Consider the following 8,773-nt stretch of genomic DNA (forward strand, 5'->3'; position numbering starts at 1 on the left):
AGGCAGTAAGTGCCATCAAAAGGGTTGGTAACTGCTGCAGTCACTATCTCATCCAGGTTAGGAGGGTAATCTGGTGCGGGGTGTAACAGTCAAGTTATCTATGGTCATCCTAGTGAAATGTAATTCTCATCAAGTAACATCGTTATAAAGAGTGACTAATCATTTTGCAGTCCGGTCTTATACAACTCTTTATATAGGATACCCCCACTCACTTGTCTCTACATGAATGATCAGGATTAGATTATTGGTAATATTTTACAACAATTGTATCAATTACAAAGTGAGCTGTATTCATAGTGTTACCAGGATAAAGTATCCAGCCTTATCCATATACTACAGACCATTCAGGTTATTATTTAAACATGATCCACCTGTATGTCAACCACATACATATTTAAGTTATATTGAATAACCTAGAATATTAGTTTGTTGGAAGTTAATGCAAACTAAATGTCAAATAAAATAACACTTTATTTTATTAAATAAATAATTTGTGTGCAAATAATTTACAAACTAAGAAACCCACTTGATTTAGGGCATCAACCCTAACAATCTCGCAGTTGTCCTAAAGCTAGCGAGAGGTACAAATACAAAGTAAAAACAAAGTATAGAACACAAAACAATAAACTAAAGCATACACTAGCACTTAGTAACATCTTCCATTTGCTTTAAACTAGATGATGCATGTCTTGTAGTCTTAGAATCTTCAAGTGACTCTGAAACATTTAGCAACGAGAACCTTTATAAATGGATCAACAACATTATGCTTTGAAGCAATCTTCATGACGATCACATCCCCTCGATGCACAATCTCCTAGATGAGATGATATTTGCACACAATGTGCCTCCATCTGTTGTGGCTCCTAGGCTCCCTAGAATTAGCCACAACACCACTATTATCACAATAAAGAGTGATGGGCTTTGATATGTTAGGAACAACTTTCAGACCTGTCAAAAAATTTCTAGGCCATACAACCTCTTTGGTAGCTTCACAAGCCATTACATACTTTGCTGTTAGTTGTCTTTAATGTTGGTTTTAAACCGAATTAATGGGTTTTAATAACACTATCTTTAATGTCGGTTGCAACTAAAGCCTAAGAATCAAATAAATCCCTTTAAGCCGACATTAAAGCCCAGAATCTGTCCGTTTTATCAATTATTGTCCCTTTTTTTAAAAAATTTTGTTGCCAAATCCATTTTTCGGTCAAAAAGTATAACATGATACATCATCTTCGAACGTTGTGGCTATGACATATTATTCATGTATGGATTGTAAATCTATTACATTTAATCCACAATTTCTGTTATAAAATTATATTTTAAAAGGTCGTACAATAATTCAGGCATTGAAAGCATAAATTACAAGTAATACAAAGATTATGAGTTTACTGTCCCTCTCTACTTGATAAGTATGGATCCCTTCATAATTCTTCTTGAACAGACCCCCCCAGCTTCAGCAGTGTTTGGTGGCATCATTGTCTAACCACTGTTGTTCAATGGATCACAAATAATAAAGGTTTAAGACAAAGGACTGAAAGTGAAAATGTGATTAGAATTCATATTCAACTAACCGTGTTTATTGGTACATTCAAGGCAAAATTCTTGTAGTGAATGTGTTGGATCTAGAGTTCCCTAAGAACAAGCATAAAGAGGTTGCGATACCAAATCTTTACTCCTTTGTTGCACCTGCAAAACAAGAAAACTCAATAGTTGAATAAATGAGAGAATCTTCTTTTTCAAGATCTTGAAGAAGAGAAGCTTGGTTACCTAGATATGAGATACAAAGACCATCGAAAATTTTCGGCAGCATAACGATGCTACTACAATAAAACCAAAAATTTACCTGAATCTGTTCAATGAAACACACTCCCAAAAATATTTCACAATCACATGTTCTCAACAAAACTATCAGAATTTCCAAAAAATGAGTATTCAAGAACACATACATCAATAAACAAATTTAGCTCACAATGTACTTCAAATCTCAAAAGTTGTCACAAAAACTACCATAATGCAAGAATAACCTACAAAGTACCATAGTGCAACCCACAAACTAAAGCACCTTGAATCAAATCTAAACTACAAATAAATAGTACCATGAGTCATAAACGGGTGTTACATTCTAATCCAATATGGTTCAAAGAGAAATAAGCACACTATAACTTCTCAAACAGGAATTTCCATATCATTAGAGTCACTTGAGAACACTTAGAAACTGTGCTTAAAACTGCAGGCATTCAAAAATGGACTTACGAGGAACAATTTTTACATGAATCCCTTACTGTTGCAATAAATCCATCTCCTCCCCACCCCATCCAAACACCTAAAAAACATACAAACAACACCATTAAAAATAGAGAGTAAAACGAACCTGGCAGCACGTGTGGTGGAGAAACGCGAACGACGACAATGCCTTCCATGTCTCTTCCAAAGGTGTCTTAAATATTGAAGAAGAAACAACAAAAGATGACATTATTTTAGTAATCTTTCTTCATCAGCTCATACGCAAAAAGGAAAAATAGGAAATAGCCAATTTAAACATATTCTTCCAAGAAAAACAGATAGATCTCAAGAGTTGATATCAATAGATGAGAGAATCTTCTTTTTCAAGATCTTAAAGAAGAGAAGCTTGGTTACCTAGATATGCTAGATATGAGATAGGAAGACGAAGAAAATTTTTTGGCAGCATAACGATGCTACAACAACAAAACGAAAAATTTATCTTCAACTTGTTTAAAGAAATACACTCCCAATAATATTTCACAACCACGTGTTCTCAACAGAACTATCAGAATTCCCAAAAAATAAATATTCAAGAACACATATATCAATAAGCAAACTTAGCTCACAATGTACTTCAAATCTCAAAAGTTGTCACAAAAACTACCATAGTGCATGAATATTCCAGAAACTACCATAGTGCAACCTACAATATCAAGTTTGAGATGTTAGGGTGTAGAATAGCCAAAAAAATTCATATATATTTTTGTAACAAGGTAATTGATGATTTTTGTTCATACATTAACCATTAATATACTTTCGAATTTTTAAAAATTTAGTATTTTTCACAAAAAAAATATTAGGTCCAAGGACTTTATATATATTGGAATAAAAATAATATTAATAATACCTTTTCAAGTAGAAATGAAGCATTTAAGGATGGGTCAGGCATGGCGGCGACGAAAAAATAGCCACAAATATTTTATCCGAAAAATCCTCCATCGTCTTCGAGATACACAGTCTGCCTTAGCTGTGCCCTACCAGAATCATCTTCTCCTCCACTGCCACCTCCGCCATGAAATCCGTCAATGACTGAACGTATTCGCTAAATGATTTCAGATTCTCCACCTCCATCAGATCAATTCCGGCCCCTGCCATGTCCAGTGCCATCACACGGTGCCCGGTCGATCGGAGCAGCGTGGATAGCTTGTACCATGACCAAGCGCCAATGCAAGCTCCGTGAACTAGAACGAAGTGCTTGCCACCAGGGTTGGATGGCGGATCTGATTTCGTTTTGGTTAGTGTAGAAGAAAGGAAGTGGAAGAAGAGAAGACGGAAATGAAAAAAAATGGGGGGAAAATAGAAAGAATAGGGTCTGAAGAGGGAAGTGTGAGAATGAGAGGAAAAAGAAAATAGGGGGAGAGTGAAGAGGGAAATGAAAAAAAATAGAAAGTGAAAGGATAAATTAAACGGGTCTTTAATGTCGGTTTAAAACCAAAATTAAAGGTACCCCTACAATGTCGGTTTAAAATCGACATTAAAGATCCGCTTTTTAAAAAAAACAGAACCGGCATTAAAGCCCAAAATTCTTGTAGTGAGTGCAGCCTTGCTTTGTGCTTCTTCAGACTACAACTCCTCTGTTAAAAGTGAACAACTGATCTTGATGTGGATTTCATGAAATCCCTATCATTTTGAAGAACAAAGTTAGTGTATCATGTAAGGATCAAATTCTTAGCTCTATATACAAGCGTTTAGTCCCTAGTTCTCCAAAGATACTTGAGGATGATTTTAACTGTTGTCCAGTGATCTAATCCTAGATTGGATTGATATCTACTGACAATCTCTACTGCATAGCAAATGTCAGGTCTAGTACATAACATTGCATTCATAAGGCAGCCAACAACTTATGCATAAGGAAATCTTCTCATTTCCTCAAGTTCTTAAGGTTAGGTCACTGTTTCTTAGACAATACAATTTCATGCCTAAAAGGTAATAAACCCCTATTGGAATTGTGTATTGAATATCTGACAAGTATCTTGTCAATATATGATGCTTGAGACAATAATAGTATTTTGTTCTTACGATCTCAATGATCTGGATCCTTAGAATAAACTACGTCTTTCCCAAATCTTGTTAGAGTTAACAACGTGCATGGGGAAACAATTAGGATCTTAAGCACTTTAATTACATTAATTTTGAGGATTAAGCATGCATGTTCATAATAGGAAATTAAGGTTTGAGATTAAAACCTTTGTAAAAACTCAAAATTGATGAAATTTCTTGGTTAATTCGATCACGAACACGTTGTAGACCACCACTAGAGTCTTCTCCGTTATTCTTTAGCCTTAGAACGGATTGTGGGATCCAAATTGTGGTGAATTTTTAGGGAATTTAGAGAGATTATGTATTTTGGTGTGAAAATTTGAGAAGAACAAATTCCTTTCTAATTTTCAAATTTGCATGAACTTTTTTCCAAATTAAATTTCTTCCATTTATTTAAGAAATCATGCACAAGAGGAATAACCTCCCATTGACACCAAAACCACATGCAATTCAAGTGGGATAGATGTTTAATTAGTGAAAAATGTGGGATAAACCCACTCACCAAAAATTCCACTTAAATTTTTTATTTTCCAAAAATCAAAATAAAAAAGAACTTTAATTTTAAATACAATTAATTTTGAATAAAATTTCTTTGAAATCAATTTTAAATAAAATTAATTCTAATAACTAATTTTAAATAAAATTAATTCTAATAATTAATTATTTTAATTTAATATCAAATATTATATTAATTAAAATACCAATTAATTCATGAATTTAATATAAAATATATACCAGATCTCCAGCCTGATTGTTGTTCTAGTAGTTTTCCATATTCCTTTTTTTTTTCCTATTATGTCTTGCTCTAAAACGAAAGGTCTGCTCAGTTTTAGTGTCAATATTAAATTCAAGTTCAGTACCCGTACTCATAACTATTTGCCGCTTTGTCGCTCAAGCCAACAATACATATAAAAACAAGAGAATGCTTGCAAAACACAAATTCAAACACTCAATCAGTATGTGAACTTACAGAATATGTCTTGAAAAATTATAGTGAAAATTCGAATAAAAAGTAGAAAAAAAGAAAAATATAAAAAGAAATAGTAATATGAATTAAGTTTAAGATTTATTGAATGTATATGGACTAAAATTAGATATTTGAAAAAAAAATGATTAAAATTATAGTCCATTAGATATTAGAAAAAAAAATGATTAAAATTAAATAAAATTTAAAGTATTGATATTTTATTCTGTTTTTTTTAAAAAAACTTTACCTAAAAAAGATAAGAAAATAAACAAATAAAATTTTATAACTTCTTTCCTTCTATTAAATTAAAAAGAAAACGTATTTTCTTTTATTAACTTCAGTTTTACGTTACCCTTTGCAATTTGTTGGTAAGTAGAAAAGTTGTCTTCCTAATATAGTCATTTGCCTGGACATGATAAGAATGTACACTTAGCCAATCAATTGTTTAGAGAGCATTGTCTTTTTTTTAAAAAAATGACGATAATTGATTAGAGAGGATTAATAGTGTTTTTTTTATAGTCTTTGATAAATTAATTGGTGGTAGAAAAATAGTGTTGTAATGAAATTACTTATTTAATGATCAAAATTAGTTTGAGCATCTTCTAAAAATACGTAGTGAAATAAAATAATTGAAGGAGCTTTTGGATCAATTATTTAATTAAATATCTTAAAAGTGCTAGAAATAAATGTTTGACCTTAAAAATATTTTTTTCCTTCTCAAAACGCATCTCACGTGTAACTTTATCTCATTTAGGTGGTCGGTGAAACTGTTGGAAGCTAAAGCGGCCGTTGAGGGTTTGAGAAGTTTTAATGATGCGTGAAAAGGTGATAATCTTCTAGTATTGCGTCATCATACTTTTGAACCAGTTATATTCTGACTCAACTTTTTACTAAATGTTTTCCTTTTTCATAAAATCTCTAAAGAGGATAGGATAGTACAGATACTCATAGTTTAGTTGTTTTGACATCTTCTTGGTCCTCTAGGTTTCGAAAATATGTCTTTCCTTCTTCTCTTTTACCCCTCCTCCTCAAGAGGGAGTAATTTTTTGTTTTTGGTTGTTTGAATGAATATTCATTTTTTTAGAAAAATTATAATAAATAGCAAAATCAAGAATATATATATATATATATATATATATATAACATTCTTTAAAATATTTGTGAATATGACAAAAATGTTAACATTGTTGCATTACAGAAACATGCATTGGAAGAAAACAGGATCATATTAAACATTCTAATTCCTTAATTTGACATCAAAATAAGCATGTTCATAAAGTATTAAGAGGGATCCAACACATTCCTTTGAATATCCTCTTCAAATGCGAATTTGAGCTGTAACCTTCTCCAACTGAAGTCGTGGACCACCAGGAGATCTTCTCTTCTATTCTCAACCTTGAATTTAAGTGGTGGAACTCACAATTGAGCTGAATTTACGAGGGAATTGGAGTGGATTTTTAGGTGAAAAAGATAACCTATTGCATGAACAATTTCAACAGCCTCCCACTGTCAATCTCAGAAATTGAAGTGGTTTTTATTTTTTTCTACATGCAGGAACTGAAGAGCAACCCCAATGATACTTCAATTGCATGAAGTTAATGGGCAAGGTGCGTTAATTTAGGAGAAACACCTCCTTACTTCACCAAAATGTGGAAAAGTCCACTACCAAGTTTCAAAATTCCAAATTCCATTTTCAATCTTTAATTTTAATTAATTCAAAATTAGTTAAAATAAAAACCAGTATTTCAATTTTTGAAATTGAAATAAAAATGAAAAATTAATTTTTATTTTTAATTAATTAAATTTAATATCAAATATTAAATTAATCACATACCTAATTTTAAACATGAATCTTGTGTATATAATTAATATTTAAATCGATATTTAAATTTTATAAACTCTCAAATTTCTTTTAATTTCGATAAATTAAACGTTAATTAATTATATCAAATATAATTATACAAACTCTAATTTGAATTTGAACTATTCAAATTCAAATCTTTAATTCAATTTGAACATTTCAAATTAAAATTCATTTTGAACACTTCAAATTGATATATTCCATCTTGCACCTTATATCCTCAGCTATCTAGTAGAGTATACCAACAAGCAACGGAAGCAACAAGGATCAATAAGCATTGTAATTCAAAATGAGTTAAAAGCAAAACCAATATTTCAATTTCAGAAATTGAAATAAAAATGAAAATTAATTTTTATTTTTAATTAGTTAAACTAATTTAATTAATTAAATTTAATATCAAATATTAAACTAATCACACACCTAATTTTAAACATGAATCCTATTCATGTAATTTAAATCAATATTTAAATATTATAAACTCTCCAATTTCTTTTAATTTTGATAAATTAAACGTTAATTAATTATATCAAATAAATTATACAAAGCCTAATTTGAATTTGAATTTGAATTTGAATTTAAACTATTCAAATTCAAATCCCAAATTCAATTTGAACATTTCAAATTAAAATTCAATTTGAACCCTTCAAATTGATATCATTCCAAATTCACTCAATTTACTAATTTAAAGTATTCATGTTTTACGAGCTAGTACAGGGACTTTATGGACCTACTAATCATGAGCTCCAACGATTTGAGATTAATTGGCTAAACTCTTCAAACTGAATTAATCAATATTCGTTAACTATCGAGTCACACCACGATAGCTCGATAGTTGCACTTTTCTCACTACAGATATATTTATGTCCACTTGATTTAACCATAATCAGTAAGTCGACCATTCAAAGATTATTCGTAATAATGGTTGGGTCAAATGTTGTTCCACCCCCAAAATTACATCTTGCTCCTTAAGTTCCACCGATCCTCTAATGAATAATTGATTTGTAATTCAATCATTAAATCGGATCCCTCGGGCTAATGAGAGGATGAGGTCCCTTGTTCAAGACCTAAATTCAGCACTTAAGAGAACAACCTTCCTCTTATCCCTAAATTTGGTAGGCATGAATTCCATCTTGAACCCTATGTCCCTAACTATCTCCCCGGTCTTACCGTTGAAATGGAAGGCTTGTTGAGTCGACGTTGTTGAGCCAACCCTCATCTATGCATCCAAGGATAATCCCGAATAAACAAGAGTTCATAGTTAGCTCACGATTAAGATCGAGTTACCTAGGTTATCTAAATGAAATAGTCAGTCTTAAACAACAAATAACGTTGTAAAGTAAGAGTGACTTATTTCTTGGTTCGATCTTATGCAAACTCATTGCATAGGACGCTCTCATTCCTCATGTCAATGCATGAAAGAATCATAATAACTTCGTTTGTAACACCTTATAACAAATTGTAACAACTACAAATGGGATGCATCCGATAGTGTTACCAAAATAAGACACCCAACCTTATTCGTATACTATAGATCATTTTGACTATTTTACTCGAACCTGATGAACTTTTATTCTCCACATAAAGTTGAAGTATTTAGATAATAGCCATGGATCTTAGTTTAT

General features: G+C 31.3%; 1 long non-coding RNA gene across 2 annotated transcripts; it reads right to left on the reverse strand.

Annotated features, from left to right (window-relative positions):
- Nucleotides 1-1,239: 1,239 nt before the first annotated feature.
- On the reverse strand, nucleotides 1,240-3,644 carry LOC150037053 (uncharacterized). Of its 2 annotated transcripts, XR_016528703.1 has the most exons (5): nucleotides 3,131-3,644; nucleotides 2,850-2,926; nucleotides 2,372-2,437; nucleotides 1,572-1,686; nucleotides 1,240-1,486 (listed from the first exon to the last, which is right to left on the reverse strand). It is a non-coding gene; the product is annotated as an uncharacterized LOC150037053 (long non-coding RNA). The 2 variants fall into 2 exon arrangements; XR_016528702.1 differs by lacking the exons at nucleotides 2,850-2,926; nucleotides 3,131-3,644 and having other exon boundaries at nucleotides 2,372-2,841.
- Nucleotides 3,645-8,773: the final 5,129 nt, after the last annotated feature.

Source organism: Benincasa hispida, chromosome 3 (assembly GCF_027475165.1).
Source record: "Benincasa hispida cultivar pf3 chromosome 3, pf3_genome.v1.1, whole genome shotgun sequence".
NCBI lineage: Eukaryota > Viridiplantae > Streptophyta > Magnoliopsida > Cucurbitales > Cucurbitaceae > Benincasa > Benincasa hispida.